Here is a 24,441-nt window from a genome sequence, read left to right as displayed (position 1 = left end):
AATAGCAGCCTTAGCATTGAAGAATGTGGAATCTTAACATCTCTTAGAGTCTAATAATACAAGGAAATCTTGGGGAAATTCGAAACATTTAAAAATAAAGTTTATTTATTTATTTTGCCATGTTTAACAGTGTACATGAAGCTCAGGTTTTATTAACAATTTTCAGGACCCCGGGTATGTTTAGATTTATCAAAATAGTAATCAGATTTGGCAAATTTCAGTAATATTGGATAATCACTGATGCTGAGTCTCCCTCCCCCATGACATACCTTAAGGGCCAACAATTTTTGTTAAATTGTGCCATATGGTGTGTATGGAAAAGTATTCTTTTTTTTTTTTTTTTAAGATTAAGGTAAAATGTTCACTTGATACTATCTGTTTCAGAGACGTCTGTACGGAAAAAAATAGAAGTATGATATTTTGGGGATTTTTAAATTGTCTCTGACTATATTTAATCATAATTTTACATTTCTAAAAAGCTAATTATCAGATCTTAGAGGCTCACTGGTGTTTTGCTAAATCTTTTAACACCCTTGCTGGTAGTTCAAGGATAGTCTGCATTTGGCCTGTGGCAGTTCTAATAGCAGCAGTCAGTTAATCAACCAATATAAAGTGTTTATCTGATACTGACCTTGTGCTGAGCACTTTGCTGGATATGTGGGATAAAAAAAAGGCCCCTTGAACTAGTCAATAAATTTTAAGTGATCATGACCCTAAGTCATATTTTTTGTCTGAAAACTGAGTACTTGGCATATATGCAGCAAAGAGGGTGCTGAAACATCATCCTAAGGGTGTTTGCTTTTTATTTCCCCAACCAATTGCCAGAGAAGTAATCACTAATCCACTAAATCCTAATCACTTTTGGTGATTGAAGATTATCACTCTTTAAAAAGATAGGCTTCTAGAGAAAGCTCAGTGGCAAAGGGAACCTTGAAGGAGCCAGAAAACAGGCTCAAATACTTTCAACTAATCTTTTTAACATTTATTGAGTGCAGCTCAGTGTACTAGGTACTGGGGTTGTGAAGATGAACAAAACACGCATTCTCTCTGTTCTGCGGGATCTTACAGGGTAATGGAGAAACCGGATCTGTATTCACAAATGGGAGCCCTCAGAGCTCCAATAAGTGGCTTATGCAGCACATTTGGGTGTATATAGGATGCAGCCTAACTTGGCCTGAAGGAAATGGGCAAACTGGTTTGCACCAATCCCTTTAAGTGAAGAAAGTAGGCTTTAGATTTAGACAGAAGCCACAGAGGAAAACGGTGTGGGTTAAAAACCAAAAACACAGTTGCCCAAAGGAACTCGGAAATAACATGGCATAAGCATGTGATTTAAGATTTGCCAAAGGAATTGAATTGCAGTTCAGTAGTTGAGAGGGACATTTATTGGGTTCTGATACTTTGAATCAAATGTTTTTCATTGTGCCTGTATCAGGTAAACAACGAAAGTTGGTTAAAATGATCACATTTTCTTCCAGGGTCAGATAATTATTAAGTAGACAGGGAGTAGACCGCATTTTAGATCACAGGCCAGTTTTTGCCGTTTTTCTTTTTAGTATTCCTAAAGGCACCTGGTAAAATTTTATAAATATAAGATTGTTTTTCTTAGGCTGTTTCTGTTCTTTTTTTCCCCCCTATCTAATAGCTGATATTTTTTCATGTTCTCAGTTTCAGGTCCCCGTTTAGTTTCTCTCTTCTGCTGCACATTCTTCTCTTCCAGGGACCAGCTTCCTTCTTGACTTCTTCCCAGAAGTCCTTCCTCCTGTCAGTCTCAGTCAAATTCCCAGCTCTTTCTGTCTCATCACTGGGGTGCTTCCTAGTCCTTAGGGCCTCTGGGTTACCCGTAGAGAAGGTAGATGACGGAGATGGGGACAGTGATGATGGGGATGCTGCAAATGAGGGTAGTGCTATCATTCCAATCATGCCCAGAGAGGCGGCCGTTCAGAGTGTGAGCCCTGGAATCCGGCTGCTTTGGCTCAGGGCCAGCTCTTTCCCTTCTTAGCTCTGTGACCCTAGGCAGATGGCCTCACCTCTCTTGGACAAAGTCTTTCCTCATCGATAAAACAGGAATGGTAAGAATGGTATTTTATGCCATAGGATTATTGGGAGAGTGAGATGAGTTAAGACGTGACATATAATAAGAGCTCAGAAGTGTCAGTTATTCTTTAGTAAACTCAAGTTTGTCACTGATGCAGTGCTAAGGACATTATCTCTTTTAATCCCCATGACAATTTTATAGATGCTGTTACTACCTTTCACAGATGAGGACATTGAGGCTTAGAAAGTTAAATAACGTGGTCTGGATTCAGACTCAGCCCTGTGTGATTCCAGCATGCCTGCTCCTTACACTTAAACATGACGCCTTGTGGCAGTCACAGAACAGAGCAGCAATGCTCCCACAGTTCACTGCGGTTTTTATGGATTATACCAGCCGTTGCAGTGGCCCGAGCGAGCACATGTGCTAGGGGACTTTGCTGGACCATCCACCTGTAGCACTGAGTTCTAGTTCGGGCTGTCATTGCCTACCTTTTGATCTTGAGCAAGTCACTTGAATATTTTTGAGGCTCAGATTCATAATCAGTAACCTGGAAATAATAGTAGAGTTGCTTAAAGGATCAAGTGAGACTGTAATACTAGTAACCACATAATAATTCATGGAAGAGAATAAAGTGCCTAGCTTGCCATATGGACATTTTAAATAGAACAGGTCAGGTCAGTTAACTTTTTAAAACCTTATCTCCCTTTTGAGGGTATTTGAATTTCATTTGTTGCTTTCAAAAGTGGAAGGTTTATTTTGTGCTTCTGGGAATTAATCTATGGCTCTTAGGGCACTAGGTGCAACTAGATTGGCCTGGCAGCTGAAGCTTTGGACTACCAAACACCATAATAAGTAAAAAAATTCAGTGAATAGATAATTAATAGAAGTCTGTAGCTGTGTGTTGGTTGGGAGGGGGATGGGTTTGATACTAAAGTGAATGACAGTCACATCTGAAAAATATCTTAGGCGTCTTCTTTCTATGCATCTTTCGTTACAGCAGATTGAAGTTTTGGATAAAACATATAGAGTTATATCTTTCTATACATAATTCATCCATCCAGCAGTATCTGTGATCTAGAACCCATTTAACCTCTGGAGATAAATGTCACAAACTTGATGTATTTTATAGAAGACAGCCATCCTTATTTAAGTCATTTTTATGAGACTTAAACAAATAGATCTAGTTAGGTGATTTCCGTACCTGTAGCAATTAGAACAGTGAGGGGAGCTTCTTGTAGGCACTCAGTGGTGAGAAGTGATAGGAGGAGCCTGACCGAAACGGGGAACCCCCTCCTCCCAGAACATAATGTTTTCTTGGTATGGCATCTTTAAGTATAACACGTTCACTTCTGTGCACTCATCTCAGTTTTGTGAGATAGTTTAAGAAGGTGAGATTCACTTCTTTTTATAGGAAAGAAAGTTGGAGCTCAGGGAGTTTTCAGTACCAGCTCAGGGGCTGGCAGCTTTTGATGGACAGGTCAGGAATTGAACCCCCGTCTCCTACTTGCTGGCAGAAATGCAGAGCCAAACAGGAGCAGCAGCATCGGTTTGGGGGGCATTCTATGAATGCTCAGCCCGATTGGTGTTAGTAATAATTGTCTGGGAAACACTAATATAATAAAAGGTTAACTCGTTGGTGTGGTGTAAGAAGGTGGGAGTTCCCCATTTTAAGAAGATTTTCATTTATAATAGTTTAAAATTAGGAGACAGAACCATTGTGGTACTTGAACACTAATACCAGAGGTAACTGGAAACCTAACGGCTCTAAGTGGCTCATTTCCTTAGGTTCTAGATTGCTGTTCTTATTTAAAACTCTAGTGACACTTGAAAGATGCTTTGGAATGGAAGAAGGGTGAACCAGTGTAGTGGTATTTAAACATTTGTGCTGTAATCAAAGAATTTTGGAAACTATGGATTCCTTCACTGACATTTAAAATTTTTGTCATAAGTTTAAATCATTTGTGTGGTATAATTGTCAATGATAGTAAATGTTGACATTTCTTAATAAATTTGTCATATCCTTCTGAAATATTTGAGTCAAATACCACAGGTGTATGATACCTACCACTATCCATTTACAAACTACTCTTTTAACAGTCAGAAATTCTAGTGTTTTTTCCTTGAAATCTTTATTATTACACTTTCTCCACTAAATTTTATCTTTATGTATTATTATGTTTAAAAATCTATTTTTGATTACCTCATCATACTTCTGATGATAAAATTTAATTTACTGTGATAAGACTAAGTGATTTTTTTAAAAAAGTTGTTACAGTGATTATTAATACACAGTTGATCATAATGTGTGAATTATAAATTTTGGTAAATAATATTAGAGAAAAATACAATTTTATTGGAAATTTATCTCTTAATGCATTATTGGTGCTTCTATTCTAACTGGTTCATATATCATGAATAACGGATGTTATCCGTTACAAAAAGTTCAGCATATTTTTAATTTTTTAAGCACATGTGTTGTGAAATTTTGTTTACATAAATGAAGGGGATGAGAGTATTAATATAGCAGTGTCACTCAATTCTTTGAACTCCTGGGTTACATTCAAAATCAGTGATCCATCATTTAAAATTATTTTTAATGATTTATCCGCTGACAACCAAATTAGGTTCTTTTTTGCTATTTCAAGCAAAGAATTGGCAAAGCCACCTGAGTTGCAAAAGAAGAGTGATTAGGGCCGTATGCTTTTACACCACCAATATTTCCCGTGTGTCCTGCCCAGAGGTTCTTAACTACCAGGGGCAGTGCCCCACAGTGAGTGGTGTTGGGCGAGCTGTGTGCCTTGCTTTTGTAAAGTGGGAGAAGGGGGATGGAAAAGGGGAGAGGACAAAGGTAAACCTGCTGGGCAGGGGCATTCTCAGGCAGATGAGTTCTAGGGAAGGATGTTTAGGAACAGTACCTGGAAATTGATTGGCCATCTGTGTACCTGTGTGCTCTTCAGACCCTGTGGAATGTCTTCTGTACTGCCAGGAGTCTGCCTACCCGAATTTAAAGACGGTGGTGGGCTCTTAATTTAAAAAATTAACTTTTTTTTAATCCATGCTGCGCGCGTGTGTGTGTGTGTGTGTGTGTGTGTGTGTGTGTGTCTCCTTCCTTTAAACATAAGCACTGCTGACTAAGGTAAATAGTTGTCTAGGATAATGTCATAGGTCTTAATTGCTCTCAAGCATCTGTTTATAAATTGTCCTTTCCTGAGCATGAATCTTCATGATCTTAATTCTCTGTAAATTCTGCAGATCATGGTTAACACTGGAACTGCCTGAAGCTTTTCCCCTATCCGTCTTTGGTAGTCCTACTCACACATACTAGTACTTTGGTAAAACATATCTTAAATAGCTCAGGAAAAGGAATTTCACTTGCCATTTTCTGAGTAAACAACAATTAGCCATGGGCAGATTATGTGTTTTTGCTCCTAGTTTATTTCTTTTGGGTATCAATTCATAAAATTACAACATGAGATCTCAGACATAATTTACATTAACTCTACACAGAAAATGAAAGCAGAGAGATTCAGCCAGTTGTCCAAGGTCACAGAGTTGGTGCTAAAATAGTAGAACCTGGGTCTCCTAACTCCCATTATTACACCCTTTGCTACATCATACCTTCTGCTGCCTTTCCTTAAATTGCATTCCTCACCTCAGTCCTATTTTTAATATTATTTCTTCTGGGGACTGACTAGCTTTTGTCGACTCAGCATTATTTTTCAAATAGGGATTTGCTTTTTCATTGAAGACTTTTCTCAAAACAAAAATACTCCTTATCCCCTGGCAAATAGTTTTCGCCTCACAGTAGGACACAGCCAAGCAAGTCTGGGGCCCCGTGGCCCCAGGGCAGTGGCTCTGGGGGAGGGGGGATGTTAACAGGTCAGAGTAGAGGTGGATTGGCAGAGCGGGGGTTGGTGGGAGGTGGGAAGCTTACATCATTTCCCTGCAACTGGTCTCTGGCGAGGCTGTAAGGCCTCACTTTCCCCTGTGTAATAGTTTACCAGATTGACAAAGATTCGTAAAAGAAAGAAAAGGTAACGCAGGACGTATGCTCACCCCGTTCATAAATCTGTGCTCTAAGATGAAACTGTCAATAAGTAAGTGGAAGCAGCCAGGACTGTCTGTGCTTCGCTCTCCCCCAGCTCAGTTCCTTTCTGCTCCGCCCCATCCCTGCTCTGCTGCTCAGATCAGCTTCCTGCTTCTCTTGAAAGCTGTTCTCCTATAAAGCTGGTCTGCTTTCACTGAAAGCATTATATTCATAGATCTGAGTCAGGTTTTGTGGAAGTATTGTTGGTTTGGTTTCTTTGGGGGGATGGAGGAGGGGGGAGAATTTAGGAAAAAAAGAAGGCGGCAGGCTGAAAAAGCAAAATCATCATGAATTTTGTTGTCACATCGTGCCGGTGTTATAACCAGCTCTGTAGACTGCCGCACTGAAAACATTTCTGTGAGAGGTATGTGCTTGAAAAATGGAAAGGTGACTGTTGGTTGTGGAGCAAACTGTCCGCCCAGCAGCTGCTCAGATGGCTGTAAGGTTGGAATTCTTTCTAGTGTTTTGATATGGCAAGGACAATCGTTACTTGAAACGTGGTACAGTTAACCAGCTATTGGTAAAATGTTAACTGTGTACTTAGTCCCCACATCAAGACTCCTGAAATGCTCGTTCAGGCTGAATACGTCTAATCAAATCCACGGTGTTATTCCATGCTCTTTTGGTGGTGGTTGTAAACAAGATGATGATTTTTAATACCTCATTATTTATGAACCACATGACAAAGATTAATGAGAGAGACTTCTAGTAGCCTAGAAGAAGTTTCAGATTCATTAGGAGCTTTTGCAATGACAGTGGCAGAAGTAAACAGAAATGGTTAATGATGAGTTACCGTAACCTAAAAGTGAAAGTTTTAAAGTTTAGAGGGTGTGTTAGAGCTAAGTGGAAAAATCTGGAGAGGCCACCAAAATTTAGACTCATAATCCCACCCACTAGAGTGGATGCCTGACCTATATCATGACCAGAAGGCTTTTGAACACATACGAATGTATCTTTTCAGTAGATTAGGGAATATGTATAAACATTTCTATTCAGTGGTCAGAAGAATAGGATTAAGAACAAGATTATAACCAACACCAAAAGAGATGTGGAGAACTGTATATTGTTTACAAAATAATCAGGCTGTTCTGTTATAAACAGTATTAGAAAATATTTAAAGTAGGAAAATATAACAGATAATTTTATCATATATGTTGAACAAGCTAGTACAGCAGAGACCAGACTACAAAGTAGTTTCTGCTTGATTTTAAGAATTATTTTATCATTGAAGAAACTTAAGAATTCTTGAATGTTAGCATGTTTTAAATTTATTTTACAAAACTTTGGAATTAAATTGTTTAAATTTGTCAACATGTAGATGTGTCAGTACCGTTGCCCTTTTCCACAAAGATAGCAGGGCTTACGTTGTTGAAAGCTCTTACTTAGCAACAGAATAAGCTGGCAATGAAAAGTCAACCTAAATTCTTCCCTATAAGAGTTGGTTTCATGTAAACTTCATTTCTTCTCAGATATGTGCAGAGAGAGAGAGAGAGAGCTAACCTTCATGATCATAGAGGATAAAGTTGTTAATAAGTTAAAAATATAAAAGGTTCTAGAAAAGGAAAGATCTGGGAAGTTAACCTCACGCAGACTTTGGAGAAGGAACTGCCTATACACCACACAGACAGGTGGCCACCCTGAATGTATTTACCTTGGTCATTCTCAAGTGTAATCACACATTAGAAACCCCTGGAGAGCTTTTAATACTTGCCATAGCCCAGGACCTCCCCCAGAGATTCTAATTTAATTGGTTGGGGGTGGAGCCCCGCATTGCTAGACTATTCTCAGGTGTTTGTAAGTGTAGCCAGAGTTGACAATAGTTGTACATCCCCATTGGTGAAACAGCTCCTTCTGTTCTGGGTACTGTTGGGATCAACACCAAATCTGCTTTAGTATGTGTCCTCGTACTTCTCAACTTTGTCACTTGCAGCTCATCAGATATTTAATATTTCTCCCCCAAAATTTAGCTTTTCCAGGCTCAATAGTCCTCGTTCCTTCAGTCTTCAGGACTTGTTTTCTAGGTCTTTTCCCAATCTGGTCCCTCCTTGTCGTAGAATTGCCCTTGTTTGTCGGTATCACTCTCTTTCTTTTTTTTTAATATAAATTTTCTTGAGATAACTGGAGATTCATGTGTAATTGTAAGAAGTGGTTCGGAGAGATCCTTGTATACTTTTCCTGGTTTCACGTAATGTCAGAAGCTTGTAAAACGATAATATAATATCCCAGCCAGGATATTGACATTGATACCATCCACTGATCTTATTCCGATTTCTCCAGTTTCACGTGGACTCATTTGTGTGTGTGTTTGCACGTGTGTACGTATGGGTACTACAGTCTTTACAATTTTATCACTCTTCAACAGGGTGCCCTTGGGACTGAGCCCATCATTCTAGATGTGTGGTGCCCAGCACAGGATGCAAAGAATGCAATAAAGCTGCAACTCCCTTGTTCTGGACACCACACTTCTGTTATTGGTGGCAAAGATTGCGTTAGCTTTCGTGGCAGTCACGTCACACTGTTGACTCGTGGTGAGTTTGAAGTCGGCTCGAGCTCTGAGTTCTTCTTCACATGGATTGTGCTTAAGTCGGGCCTCTCCTGCTTCATGTTGGTAGATTTTTTTCTTCAACTGTGGTTCCAGGTTTACATTTATACTTGTGAAATCTAAAAGGAAAAATCCAATGAATTAGTTATTCCACACAAGGAGAGGGATGTAACCAAACTGAATGCATATAAGCAGTTTATTGTGATTTAGACCATTCATTTGAATCCACAGTTCAGTTTAATCTTGTTAATTCAGTCTGTTTTGCTGTGTTCTTTCTGATTCATTACTCAACGCTTGTTGTTTGAAGAACCCATTTGACTATGCAGCCTCTGTTAATATTTGTATTCAATATGTATGGAAGGAAAAATAATTTTTCTTCAACCTTTCTAAATTATTCTGGCTGGTCTAATACTGAAATTGACATGCGACAGATTAACAGGAGAAAACAACCAAGTTTATGATTTATGTACATATGGGGGCTCCAGGAGGATGTCGCACCTAGGGACAAATTGGGCAGTTGAGGCTTCTATGCCATTTTGGATTAAAGAAAGGGAGGTCGTGTTCTAGGCTGTTAAAGAATGGGACGTAGAGGGGAGTCTAACAGACTGCTCGCACCTTCGCTGTCTGATATACTTAGTTTGTATTATGCTAAGTTACTAGATAGCTCCCTTCCTTTAAGCAGGTTTTTCTATCTAAATTTCTTTAGGCAGATAAGGAGGAGATAAAGACTCTTTTTGTCTTTTGTTTCTTAAAAATAATCAGCTTAAAGTAATCAGTATTCCAAAAAGGTCTATTTTGGTGTGGCACCCCCTGCTCCCCCACAAATACCTGATCTAATTAATGCCTTTCCAAAATCCAAATACGTTTTATCCATGGCATTCTTCTGAACTATTTGTGTAATCTTTATTTTAAAGGGAAATGTGTTGACTTAGTCATAGCATTCCTGTTGAATGACAGAAATAGAAGAAAATACTTTGTAGATAAACAGGTGACTTGTCTAAGATCATGCAGTTCAGTGCTGTGAAGGCTGCAACCCACACCCAGCTCTGCTGGCACCCCCTCCTGTGCTGTGTGGATCCAACCGCATGAGCTGATGCCATTGGTCACTTAGGATAAGATTTCAAAGAAAACTGAAAGGAAATAAAGCCTCCGTGGATGCATCGCTGTCTCTTTTGGGATATTTAATCCCTTAACATATAGCCCAATAAACTTTTGATTTGTTACTCATTTAGTGTTCTGCCCAGAGCAATAACAGGGGAATAAAATGACTCGCCATCATTCCTAAATTAACTGCAGAGAATAATATTCTTAGGAGTTTGCCCCTTGGAAAGTTATTCCTCCCACTCTCCCCTCCACACAACAGTTGATGGTAGAGTAATATCGCTTTGCTGGTAGTGCATCACAGCATAGGCAACTTCTGTATATTAATGGCGATGCATACATGGCCGGTCTTCTCATTTTGCAGATGAAGAACCTGAGGTACAGGCAGGAAAGGCTTGCTGTGTCCGTAGTGCTTAGCAGCGCATGTAGTATGTAAGCATACTTGGCACATAGTAGAGATACTTAGTAAACACCTGGATATTGCACGGGTGTCTTCAGTATTGTTTTCACCTCCACATAGGAATTGGATTGTACTTTTCTTTCCCCCCAGCTTTGCCTTTGGGCACTCATTTCCTTAAGAGTGTTGAAATGGAACAGATTTTTCAAGAATACTTACTACTTTAGAAAATCTCCGGTGATACAGTAAAAACTCAGATAACCAGGTTTATAGGAAGATAAGCTCCTTTCCTCCCCTTTCAAAAATTGATTTTAAACAATTGAATTAAAAAAAGAGGAAGAAAGAAAAGCACCTGAAGAAATGAATAGTGTAGGGCCCATCTGTATACATCTAGCCCGATGTCCACATCTTCCTTGTGGTCCAGTGAAAAGTGATGCTCACAGCACGGCTGACCTTAACGTATGATACGGTGCACGTCACCAGTGATTTAATTCTGTTCACCATACTGTACTTACGAAAGCCAGAAAGTGTATCTTAATACATTTTGGAAAGGTTGTCAATAGCAGCAGTTGAAACAAAAAGGCTTAGAAGCAAATTTGGTCAATCTGACTAGGCTCAACTCCAGCCTTGTTGTTCATATGGGCTTGATTGTATGTCCTCCTTCACAGTTTGGAAGCACCTGCTTTTATTAACCTGAGGCGAGCAGAATATCAGCAGTAAAACCCTGGGAAGCTGCACTTCCAGAGCATCCTTTGCTGCTTTCGCCCCAATAGTCCCAAGGGTCTGTTTTCTATTTTGTAAGCATATTTAAATTCCTTCAATTAATAGTGATTGTATTTTTACATGGCTATTCCTCTTATCTCATATCCTGAAATCCATTCTTGTAACCCCTTCATTATTTTTATGCTTCCTAACGATGCTTTAGCCAGATTTTTAAAACAGGAAATGAAGAGTAAATGTTCACAGAACCGTGAGCCATGTATACATGAGCCGTACAGAAGGAGACAGGTGAAAACTGTAATATGACAAATAGATGAAAGTGTGATTACTAGGGGAATTAGTTGATTCTTGAGTAGCACTCAGTACCAAGTATCCATATTTAATTTGAAATCAATAATGGGATACTAGGGGGGAAAAAAAAAACATGAGTTGGGAAATACAGATTCATTACAAGTACCTAAAACCCTAACCTCTTTAAATTACTATTCAGAATGTGTATAGGCATACTTTCTACAGCTTTAAACAAATTACTTTTACACGGCACATCCCAACAATCATTTTCCTATGTGTTTTTCTCTCTATTATTGTTTTTATTATTAAGAAACTGGGTGGGCCTCATCAGACTTTTAGAAAGAATGCTGGATAGCTAGACTTTTGGGTCAGTTTTTAGTGTTTTATTTATAAAGCATGTGTTTTTTACATAGTGAACTTAACCTCTCTAAAAGTTTGTGTGTGTGTGTGTGTGTGTGTGTGTGTGTGTGTGTATATATATATATATATATATATATATATATATATATATATATATGAAGTTGACCTTAAAGCTTACAAAATGGCAAACAAAGATTTATAAGAAAATAGGGTCTGGTTGCCAAGGTGTAATAATCGGTCTTAGTCTATTCAGGCTGCTGTAACAAAATACCAGACTGGGTGGCTTATAAACAACAGATATTTATTTCTCATAGTTCTGGAGTCTGAAAGTCCAAGGTCAGGGTGCCAGCATGGCCAGGTGAGGGCCTCTTCTGGGTCTCAGACTTCTTGTATCCTCGCATGACCAGGGGAATCCTGGGAGCTCAGTTTTATAAAAGCACTAATCCAAGGCTCCCCTGCCGCCCCCCCCCCCCCATGACCTAAGCACCTCCCAAAGGCTCGACATAATACCATCACATTGGACATTAATATTTTAACACATGAATTTGGGGGCGAGAAGAAACATTCAGACCATAATATTCTGCCCCTGACCCTACCCCATTCTCTTGAATTCATGTCCTTTTAGCATGCAAAATACATTCATTCCATCCCAATTGCCCCAAAAGGCTCACCTCATTCCAGCATCAACTCAAAAGTCTAAAGTCCAAAATCTCATCTAAGTGTCACATACATCAGACATAGGTGAGGCTGAAGGTGTGATTCATCCTGAGACAAATTCCTCTCCAGCTGTGAACCTGTGAAATCAAATAAGTTACATGCTTCCAAAATATATAATGGTGGGCAGTCATGGAGTCAAACACTCCCATTCTAAAAGGGAGAAATAGGAAAGAAAGGGGTGACGTAGATCTCAAGCAGGTCCATACCCAATAGGGCAAATGTCATCAAATCTTAAGGCTAGAGAATCATCTTGAACTCGATGCTCTGCGCACCCGGCCTACTGGAGCAGGGGTCCCACCCTGAGGACACCCAAGGCGTCCTTGCCTCCGTGGCTTAGCTGGGTGCAGTCCACATAGCAGTTTTCCCAAGATGGAATGGAATGCCTGTGACTGTTGGTTTGGGGTTATAGGACGGCTGCAGCCTTTCTGCCACAGCTCTGTGGGGCATTGCCCTAGTGGGGGTCTCTGGGGTTTCTCGCCCTCACCATGTCCTCAGCTGTCCTGCCCGTGTAACTCTAGGCAGCTCCATCCTTTGAAATCTAGGTGGAGGTAGCTACTGCCCCACTGGCTCCCATGGTTTGGGGTGGGAGGTCTTTTGGCCTGTTGAAACCCAGGTGATGCCCTAGCCCCTTTTGAAACCAGGGATGAAGCCCTGATGATCTCCGAATTGCCTTTGGGATCCTTCTTCCCTTGACCTGAAGAGTATTGCACATTCACAGCAGAATAGCTGTATAATTCAGTCCTATACATTCTAACAAGTCTGACAACCATCCTTCATTCATTCACTTTTCCTTCCCCTTCAGTTCAGATTGACTGTTGTCCTGCTGGTGTGTTCTGCTGATTAAATCCCAGGTTCACTCCTGTACTAACCTCTTTATCAAAAGGTCTCTTGGCCGTGCCCGTAGTGTTCTCTTCCAAGAGACTCACAGTATGGGTAAGTGGAGAGTTTTTCAACTTTTTAATTCCTGCTTTTCTTTTGATTAAAAATTCCATCCTGAAGTCATTTCTTTCTTCCATTTTACTGTAAGGATTCAAGGCATTCAAGGAAAGCCAAAGCACACCTTTCAGCCAAATATCCAAATTCATGACTCACATGGTCTGTGTTCCACAAAATACTGGGGCATGAACGTTCAGCCATATTCTTTGCTCCTTTATACCAAGGATGGCCTTTCCTGCAGTTCCCAATAACATGTTCCTCGTTGCCATCTGATACCTCATCAGGATGGCCTTTGCTGTTCATATTTCTGTGAATATCCTGTTCCGAACCACCTAGGCATTCTCTAGGAAGATTAGGTATTCTCTACTTCTCTTCTGAGCCCTCACCAGAATTGCTTTTAATGGTCTGATCACAGTAATGTAGACTTTTTCTGCCATGCATTCCAAAACTCTTCCAGCCTCTACCCGTTACCCACTTCCAAAACCGCTTCACGTTTTCACTTATTTGTTTATACTAGCACCACCTTTCTTTCAGCACCAATTTTCTGTCTTAGTCAATTCAGGCTGCTATGTCAAAATATAGACCGGGTGGCTTATAAACAACAAATACTTATTTCTCACACTCTGGAGGCTGGAAATCCAAGATCACAGTCGTAGTTTGATTATGAATGACACAACTGCTTCCTAGGAGGATTGTTGTTATTGTTCTCCGTATTTAGAAAGCGCCAGAGAAAATAGATATCAATATATTAGCAAGTAGGCCTAAGTTAACCTAAACAAAACACCAAGCCAAATATGTTTGACTTATGTATTGAAATATATTGATTTAGACCTTAGATATTATCTTTGTCCGAATCTTTGAATTATATGATTATTTTTATTATAACACTTTAATTAGATTTATTTGAAGTTGTATAGGTATTCTTATTTAACAAGGGACCCTAGTCTGAGGTCTTGGGAAAATCCACCTTGGAGAAAGTGATGTGTAAGATAAGGTCTGACTAGTAGATTTTAAGAAGAATGGGCTAGGAGGAAGTACAAAGGGCCTGTGGTGAGAAAGAGCAGGGTGATAGGAGAAATTAGAAGAATCTGTTTTGACTGGAATTTAGAAACGAGCAAAATGAGTTGAAAACGCAGGTGGAAACCAGAATATGTGGGATTTTGTGTGCTTTGGTGAGATGATGGCAAATGTAGTGGGGTAACAGAAACATTTTAAAGTAGGGAGTGGGGTGTTTGGATTTGCATTTTTGAACTGTCAGCCTCTTTGCTACAGGAGGGATGGTTTGGAGGGAGGTGTAAACGGGGATGCAGAAATCATTCAGGAGAGTTGTTACAGTGGTAATTTAGACCAGGTGGTGACAGTGGGGATTTAGGAACTCGAATTGACAGTGTTTTATGATTGATTAGATGTATGAGAGTAAGACAGGGGCAACCACACACTAGCTTTAGCATCCAGTGCATTGGATAGTATAGTGACAACCACTGAAACAGGAACAGCCCCAAGAGAAGCAGAGCTGGGGGCTGGAGGGAAAAGATGATATGTTTAAATGTATTAAGACACATGTCGAGCTTGAAGTGCCTGTAAGACACCTAGATTGAGTATTCATTTATCAATAAAATATGTCGGGAGAGGAATTGGCTTGAAATACAAACTTAAGCAATCATTGGCACGTGGTCATTGCAGCTTCCATAATGAATGATACCAGGTAAGGTGTGAGAGTAAAAGCTGCCTTGGTAACCCTAGCCCAAGGCCCTGCAAAGGGCACACTTTCCACCCAAGGAATGAGAACATGAAGGAGAAGCACACATACTCACCTGCTTTTTGTTTGTGTGTTTCTTTCTTTTTCTTCTTTTTTAAAATCAGTATTGCTTTATAAATTTCTTTTACCAAGAGTTTTATTTTGAAATAATTATGGATTCACATGTAGTTTTCAGAAATAATACAGAGAGATGTTATGTACCCTTTATCCATGTTCTGCCAGGGGTAACTTCTTGCAAAAGTATATAGTACGTTGTTCACAGCATGAGTGCTGACATAGGTACAGTAAGTATGCAGAACGTTTCTGTCACCGCAAGGATCCCTCATGTTCTTTCTGTGCAGCCACAGTCACCCCCTTTATAACTCCTTGCAACCACTAATCTGTTCTCCATTTTTATAATTTTGTCTTTTCGAGAGTGTTCTAGAAATAAAGTCGTGTAGTACATAGTACCATTCACCTGTTGAAAGACATCTGAGCGGGTTCCAGTTTGGGGCTATTATGAATTAGTTTTCATTTCTGCTGGATCAAGGCCCAGGAGTGCAATTAATTACAAGGTCGTATGATGGTTGCATGTTCAGTTTTTACCGGTGCATTTTAAGAGTTCTTTATATATTCTAGATACTAGTCCTTTGTCAGATATGTATTTGACATGTATTTTTTCAGCCTGTAGCTTATCTTTTCATTCATCTTCTTTATAGGTTTTTTGGCAGAACAAAAGTTTTAAGAATTCTTAACCTTGCCCCAGATACTGAAGATTTTCTTGTACTTTTTTCTAAAAGTTTTATAGTTTTGTGTTTTACATTTAAGGCCATGATTCATTGTGACTTAATTTTTATATAAGATGTGAGTCTTATATAAAGACTCAAGGTCCTTATTTTGCCTATGGGTGTCCTATTGCTCCAGCACCATTAGTTTGTAAAGGCTATTCCTCCACTGAATAGCTTTGGTGCCTTGGTAAAAAATAAGATAGGCATCTTTATATGGTCTATTTCTGGGTTCTCTATTCCGTTTCATTGATCTATGTGTGTACTCCTCCATCAATATCATACATTCTTGATTACTATAGCTATATAGTAAGCCTTGAAATTAGGTAGATTGACTCCTCACTCTTTGTTCTTCTTTTCCAGAATTGCTTTAGCTGTTCTAGTTCCTTTCCTTTCCATATAAAATCTAGAATAATCTTGTCTGTGTCTTAAGTATCTACGAAATTCTTGCTGGGATTTTTTTTTTTTTTTTAAGGAATTGTGTTAAATCTGTGGAAGAATTGACATATTTATGTTTATTAGTCTTTCTAGTTCTTGCATACAGTATGTCTTTTCATTTATTTAGATTTAAAAAAAATTTTTAATCAGCGTTTTGTAGTTTTCAGCATACATGTGTTGGACATGTTTTATTAGATTTACAATTAACATTTTTTGACTATTGTAAATGATACTATATTTTTAAGTTTGGTGTCTACATGTTCATTTCTAGTATATAAAAATATTTTAATTTGATATCCACATATTCATTGTTCATGTATAAAAATACAATTGATTGTTGAGTGTTTTGACCTTATACACTCACTTATTCATTTTAGAAGTTTTGTGTTGTGTGTGTGTGTGTTGTTTTTTTTTTCTGCATAAGCAGTCATGTCGTCAGCAAATAGTTTCATTTCTTCCTTTCAGGTCTATATGCCTTGTATTTCCTTTCCATGATTTACTGTGCTGGCTAGAACTTTGAGCACTATATAGTAAGAGTAAGGAGAGTGGACATCCTTGCCTCATTTCTGATCTTAGGAAAAAGGTACTCAGTACTTTACTGTTATGATGTTAGCGATAGGTTATTTTTAGATGCTCTTTAATCAAGTTGAAGAAATTCCCCTTGACATCTCTCACTGAAAGTTTTTATCATGAGTGGCATTGAATTTTGTTAAACACTTTTTCTGAATCAATGCTATGTTCATATGATTTTTCTTTTACCTACCTGTTAATATGGTGGATTATATTTATTGATATATTTTTTTTTTTTTTTTTTTTTTTTTTTTTTTTAATTTTGAACCATCATTACCTACCTGAAATAAATTCCTGGTTCTGTTGTATAATTCTTTTTATACATTGCTGAATTCTATTTGCTAATGTTTTGTTAGGGATTTTTGCATCTGTGCTAATGAGGAATATTGCTGTGCAGCTTTCCTTTTTGGTACTTCTTTGACTGGTTTTGACATCAGGATAATACCAACATAATTTTTCTGTTCTCAATTTTATTGATTTCTGTTCTCTGTTATTTTCTTAATTTCTGCCTATTTGGGTTTATATCGCTCTTTTTTTCCAGGTTCTTGAGGTGGGAGTTTAAATTATTGATTTGTAAGATTTCCTCCTTTAAAAGAAAGCATTTAGTGCTGCACATTCCTGTCTAAGCACTGGTTTTGCAGCATCCCACAAATTTGGACTTGCTATATTTTCATTTTCATTCAGTTCAATGTATTTTTTAAAAATTTTCCATGATCCATGGACTGTTTATAACTATATTGTTTGGTTTCTGAGTTAAGGAGTTTCCTGTTATCTTTCTGTTAATGATTTTTAATTTGTTTTCACTGTGAGAACACTATAAAATTTAAATTCTTCTACATTTGTTTATGAACTTGTTTTATAGCCTAGTATATAGTCTTTCTTGGATGTATTCCCTGGACACTTGGAAAAGAATGTGTATTTGATTATATTATTTGATGTTGTTGAGTTCTTATATATCCTTTCTGATTTTCTCTCTAATCGATCATTTTCTGAGAGGGTTGTTGATGGCTCCCACTGTCACTGGAGATTTATCTATGTTTCATTTCAGTTCTGTAAGTTTTTACTTTACATATTTTGTAGATCTGTTATTGGTACATACACGTTTAAAATTGTACCATGTTTCCCCCAAAATAAGACCTAGCCAGACCATCAGCTCTAATGCATCTTTTGGACCAAAAATTAATGTAAGACCTGATATTACATTATATGATATTATTATTATTATATAGACCCAGTGTTATATTATATTATGTTATGTTATGTTATGTTACGTTATGTTACGTTACGTTACGTTACATTATATTACATTATACCTGGTCTTATATTAAAATAAGACCCGGTCTTATATTAATGTTTGCTCCAAAAGACGCATTAGAACTGATGGTCCGTCTAGGTCTTATTTTCAGGGAGACGCGGTATATATTCTTGGTTATATGGCTGGCCCTTTAATCATGATGTAATTAAATTTCCTCTCTGGTAATTTTCTTTGCTCTTAAGTCTACTTTTTCTGATTAATGTAGCACTCTTTCTTTGTTTTGTTAATGTTTGCATATGCCATTTATGGTCTTTTAGTTTCAATCAACCTGTGTCATTATATATGAAATGAGTTTCTTGTAGACAGCACAGTTAGATCATGTTTTTTTTTTAATCCATTGCCACTCTCTCTTTAATTATTGCGTTTACTTCCTGATTTACGTGCCTTTACTGCCTCCATTTATAGTATAATTGTCTTAAATACTTTACCTACATACGTTTAATACTGCATAACTGTTATAATTTGTTTCAACCATCAAATATAATTTAGAAAACTCAAGAGGAGAAGGAAAGCCTATTGTATTTACTCATATTTTTGTTTATCATGTCTTATTTTCTTCCTGCTATTTCAAGGTTCCTTCTTTTATTTATTTTCCTTTTTATTTATTGAACTTGTTTACTCATTTTTTAAGGTTAGGTCTGTGGGTGAAAATTCTCTGAGTTTACCTTCATCTGGAATGTCTTTATTTCCTCTTCTTTCCCAAAGCGTATTTTCACTGGGTATAGGATTGTAGGTTAACAATTTTTTACTTTCAGCTTGAAAAATGGGCCATTGTCTTCTGATATTCATGATTTCTGATTAGAAACCTGTTGTCATTTGAGTTATTTTTCCTCTGTGTAGTAAGGTCTCTTTTCTCTCGTTGCATTCAAGATTGGGATGAAGTTAGGGGTAGGAATATTTATTTTCAGAAGTTTGACTGTGATGGGTCTTGATATGTATGTCTCTCACCAAATTTGGAAAGTTTTCAGCCATTGTTTGAGTACTTTTTCAGCCTTGCCCTCTTTTCTCCTTCCTTTTCCTGGATTTCAGTGACATGGATTTTAGATCTTTTGTTTTTGTTCCATAGACCCCTGAGGCTCTGTTTAGTTTTTTCAGTATGTTTTCTTTCTTTTATTCAGATTGGGTAATTTCTTTTGTTTCCCAGTTTACTGATTCTTTCTGCTGTCCCTTCCATTCTGCTGTTGATCCCATTCATTAAGTTGTTTTTTTTTAAATTTTTATTTTGGTTATTGTGTTTTTCCATTCCAAAATGTTCTTCCATTTGTTTTGTTTTTTATATCTGTTTCTTTGCTGAGACATTTTGTTTTAATTTATTTCAGTCATATTTGCAGATTTCATTTAAGCATTTTTATGGTGGCTACTTTAAATCCTTGTCAGATAATTCTAACATCTCTCTCATTGTTAGTTTGTCATCTATTGATTGTCTTTTTTTGATTCAACTTGGGATATTTCTAGTTTTTGTATGAGAAGTGACTTTTGATTGAAACCTGGGTATGTGGGTCATTATGTTGTGAAACTTTAAATCTTAATTAAACCTCTGTTTTAGCGGACTTTCTCCGACACTGCTGGGAGTAGGGAGAGGGGACGGCACCATCTTACTGATGCGAGATGAGAAGTGTAGTTTCTCCAGTTGGCCTCCATTGATCCCCACGGGGAAAGGGGCTCTTGTTACTTCTAGGCAGAGGTCGGAGTCTTCCCTCCAGCCCCAATAGGCCTGTGTGGACACCACCCTCGCTGGAAGGGATAGGAGTATCTCATTCTTGCTTTAAATATGGCCTACACTGACACCAAGGGTCTGGGTAGGAGGGTGGCCTCATTTCTGCTGAGCAGTGGTCAAAAATCTGATATTCCACTAGGCCTCCTCTGGCACCACTCCAGTGGGGAGAGGGACAGAAGCATTATTACTCTTAGGCGGGGGGTGGAAATTCTGTGTCTGCCCATGATTTCCACTGACTCTCTATATGGGGGGAGGCACTTGTTACCACCTGACAGGATGAGACGCCAGCTCCCTACCTACTTGTCCTTCTCTGACACCACCCCGTTGTGTGGGAATTGTGGCTCATCTTTACAGACTGGTAAGAATGGTAGTCTAGGTGCTACCCCTGGCCTTCGCTGGCATTGGTAGGTATGGGGCCACAGTTTTGGGTCATGTTTGGCTCGTGTAGAGCAACTGTCTAAAAGTTTTCTGTGTCAGTAGGCTACCCCTTTCCTGGTCCTCAGCTAGAGAGAGCTGGCTTTTGTTGGAACTTTGGTGTTTGTGCCCTGTTGGCATATCTGGATTGCGGGCATCTTCAGTTCCAAGTCTAGGATAGTCTGGGGCAAAAAGGAAATCTAGGGAACTCACTACTGTTTTGTTCTTTCTTGGGTCCTGAAGTCCCTAGTCTATTTTATTCTAGCATTCAGAGTCTTATGATTGTTTTATATGTAATGTCCAGTGTTTTCAGTTGTACTTAGTGAGAGCATTAGGGACAAGTACGTCTGTACCATCTTTCTGGAAATGGCTTTCCCTCATGTGTTTTTTAATGTGGCAGAGAAAATAAAAACACTGCTTAGATGGTGTTATGGAGAATATAGCTTGGCATTTCTGGGTGGATTTATTAACATTGGAATGGGTGTTCCCAAGGCAAAGAGATTTTTATCTCAGGTAATTTAGAGATCTTTCAGCTTCAAGACCTGATGCTGCTTGGTGACTGACAGTGACACAGTGTTCTTTGATTTTCTTTCCTTGTGCTATTTTGATTTTGGTTTGGTATATACAGTAGAACAGGAAGCATATTGGGTAGGATTACACCTTTGTAAGTCATTTTCAGTTCTGACACAATTTAGTTGATTCCACTGGCCTTTAGTGCAAAGGGCCAAATGTCCTGTAAATCAGTGTATTGATAAAACTCATCTCTTATAAATGCTTCTTTTTTATAAACACCCCAGCAATTCATTTTTCTGTGTTTTTTTTTTTTTGACTTGGGCTTTCATTTTTATTTTATTTTGTTTTACTTTTTGGGTTAACTGGGAATAAAAATTGGCATTTTGCTTATAATTCTATGAATTTTAAAACATGAACAGGTTTATGTATAGGCCAATGTTAAAATTTAGAAAGCTTCATCACCCCCAAATTCTAATGCACTATTTGTATTCACACCTGCCTCCCAACTCCTGGCAACCATTCTTCTTTTCTTTGTTACTATAGTTTTGTCTTTTTGACCATGTAATGTAAGTGGAATCATATGCAATGTAATCCTTTGAGACTGGCTCTGTTCGCTTCCTGTAATGCCTGAGATTCAGCCAAGTTGTTGCTTATATCAATAGCCCATTCTTTTTTTTCTTCTGAGTGGCATATATATACCAGGGGTGCTGAAAAAATGTATACACATTTTAAGAGATGTTATCTATGTATTACTTTTCAAAGTTGAATTGAATTACGTAGCCATGTGTAATTGCAGAAGTCAAACATGACTTGTAGTCATCTCTTGTTATCGGTATAGATTATTACAAATTTAATACATTTTTTTCCTTTCTTAAAATGTGTATACATTTCTTTGGCACCCTCTGTGTGTGTGTATCATATGTATTACATGTATTATATATAACATATATCACATAGACACATTATAGTTATCTGTTTAGCCATTGGATTCTTTACAATGTATGGCAATTATGAATAAAGCCACTATGAACATTTGTGTACAGATTTTTATGTGAGCATAAGTTTTGCTTTTTCCCAAGTTAATACCTAGGAGTGGGATTATATGATTATATCGTAAGTGCATGTTTGTATAAGAAACGTCTAAACTGTTTTCCAGAGCAGCTGTACTGTCCTTTTTATCTTCCCGTCCTTTTCAAGAGTATTTGCCTTACTTGTTGGAATATTTTTATAAAGCTTCTTTAAAATCTTTGTTAGATAATTCTGACATCTGCATCGTTTCAGAGTTGATATGTTTCCTTTTTCTATGCAAGTTGAGATTTTTTCCTATTTCTTTATATTCTGATTAATTTTGGATTTTATTCTGAACATTTTGATAATTATGAGATTCTGAGTCTTTTTTTTTTTTTAATCCTATGGAAAATATTGGCATTTTAGTTTTAGTAGGTGATTGAGTCAGTTAAGTTCAGGATTCAAGTTCCAACGAGCCGTCTGTGTGTTGGGTTTCCTGTATCAGTTCAGTTTTCAGAGGCTTTTCAGTGTTACTTGGATTTGTCCCACTCATTTGCCACCCAGTGGCCAATCTAGGAATTGAGCGGTGCTCTATCCGATAGTTCAGTTCTCAGTGTCTGTGTGTGATGTTTAGGATCAGATCCATGCATTTGTAGCGTGGGGTGAGACCAAGAGTTCTTAAGAATGCCCCTGCCGTTTCCCACTTTCGTTTTGGTTCCCTGATTGGGAAGCTGGGGCTTTAGTTACCATGCTCTACTATGCGGTTCCCATGGTGGTGCTCATGTCCATGGATAAGTGGTGGGAGGATAAAGAGAGAATAAAAGCAATGGGGGCTTGCCCCACCCTCTGGAACCAGTGTTCCTTATATCAGAAATGAAGTTTTCCCTTGCACAGAGATTTTGCTCCTGTGGGCTCCTGTGTTTGCTACTTCCTCTGCTACCAGAGGCCCACCCAGCACATACGATAATGGAGAAAATGGTACTTTAGCATTTGTTGTTGTTCTCCTAATTCCATTTCTGAAATAGCTGTCACGTACATTCTGCCCAGGTTTTATAGCTAGTGGGACAGCAAGGTGGAATACATTTACTTCCACTTACCCAGACTGAAGCCCATTGCTTTGTGTTGAAATAATTAATGGGAGGAACAGAGATAGAGCCTCAGTTTTGTGGGGTCTGGAGGGCATACAATTTGGAGGCCCCTTTAAGAAAAGGAATACGTGCAAGTTGTGAATGCGAACTTAGGCACAATGTCCTGGATGGGGCTGGGAAAGGGAAGGACCCTGAAGCTTAAGCTTCACTGGCTTCCTTAAAAACCTGCCTAGGAGGGAAAGATAAAACATAAATAAATAAGTATTGATTGTGGGTCAGGCACTGTGCAGGGTGTTTTTAATCCGTGTTTTTTATTTAATATTCATAAAAATAAAAATGCAGTCTATTTTATCCCATTTTACAGATGAGAACAACAGATTGAGAGTAGTTCAATCACGCAGCTATAAGGGGCTTTATAACCCTAATACTCTAGTTCTGAAGCACATGATGTTGTACTACCCACAGTACTTTATGAAATGAAAAAATTAGACGTTAGGAAAGACAGCATAAGCATGCCGGGCTTCAAACATGGCTCTGCCATTGCTTGGGATCGTCTCCAAAACATTTAAAAAATTCAAAACATACAAAAGGCAAGTCATTTTTTTTTTTTAAGGGTGTTTTTCCAGGACCCATCAGCTCCATGTCAAGTGGTTGTTTCAATCTAGTTGCAGAGGGCGCAGCTCACAGCGGCCCATTGCGGGGATCAAACCGGCAACCTTGTTAAGAGCACTGCCCTCTAACCAACTGAGCTAACCTGCTGCCCGCACGTCACATTTTTAATCATTAGATTTAACTGTCATAAAATCACTATTGAATTGCCATAAAAGTTTGTAAGCATTTACTCAATTTTGCACTTATGTCATTGGAGACTAAAAACAAACAGTTCTGATTATTATTTTCTGTTTTAGCTATTAAATATATAATAGTCCATACGATTATTTTCCTGAGCAAGTCTGTGGTTGCTTTTTCTAAACAAAGCAGGGTAAGACTGCCGGGGCTCCAACAGGGTTCTGCCATTGATGATGTGTGACCTCGAGAAAGTTCCTTAACCTTCCTTACCTGTATGCATCTGTAAAATGGGGATAATAGAATCTACTTCATAGGGTTGTTGTGAGGATTAAATGGCTAATATAAAATATTTATAATAGTTTCTGGCATACAGCAAGTGCTTTTTACTCACCATGTACATCTGCGCATTTAGATAAATTAAATCAAATTTTATTTGCTGTGTTAGCAGCCTTACTGCTTGAGTTATACTGGTTACAAGGAAAGGTGATTTTCACTTGCTTACATGTAAGTCATGTTACAAATTGGAAATACAAGCTGAGACGTGGCCGTTGGTAAAATAGGCTATATATTACATAATAATACTCAAGTGTTTTTTGTTTTAAATGTTTAAGGATAACCTAACAAGCAAAGCTAGAAGAAATGTTCTATATGGTTGATTGAATAATCTGGACTATTACAGGTTAAATGTTTTGGATAAGTTCCCAAAAAACACAAAGACACGACCGTAGTTCCACAAAAAGAAAACTATACCTCTTCCTATAAATATTGGAAGCTTAAACACTCCCCGGCTCTTCTGTAAAGTGGAGACAATACTAGTGTCAATCTATACTCGTTATCTATTGAAGGGTAACAAATTGACATGAAACTTAACACAGTA

General features: G+C 38.2%; 1 protein-coding gene across 29 annotated transcripts in view; it reads left to right on the top strand.

Moving 5' to 3' along the window:
• BBX (BBX high mobility group box domain containing) overlaps nt 1–24,441 on the top strand; it is a 245,215-nt gene that overhangs the window by 60,497 nt on the left and 160,277 nt on the right. The window contains exon 1 of one of the 29 annotated variants that reach the window (XM_074332394.2): nt 6,344–6,489. The exons of 27 other annotated variants lie outside the window; for them this stretch is intronic. The gene's annotated coding sequence lies outside the window, so the exon portion shown is untranslated. Of the gene's footprint in view, nt 1–6,343; nt 6,490–24,441 lie in introns of those variants that run through there. One more of the 29 variants, XM_074332382.2, reaches the window with a different exon arrangement.

This window comes from Rhinolophus sinicus, chromosome 17, assembly GCF_057876585.1.
Source record: "Rhinolophus sinicus isolate RSI-liver-muscle chromosome 17, RSI-T2T, whole genome shotgun sequence".
Taxonomy (NCBI): domain Eukaryota; kingdom Metazoa; phylum Chordata; class Mammalia; order Chiroptera; family Rhinolophidae; genus Rhinolophus; species Rhinolophus sinicus.
This window is presented reverse-complemented; position numbering and strand designations above follow the sequence as displayed.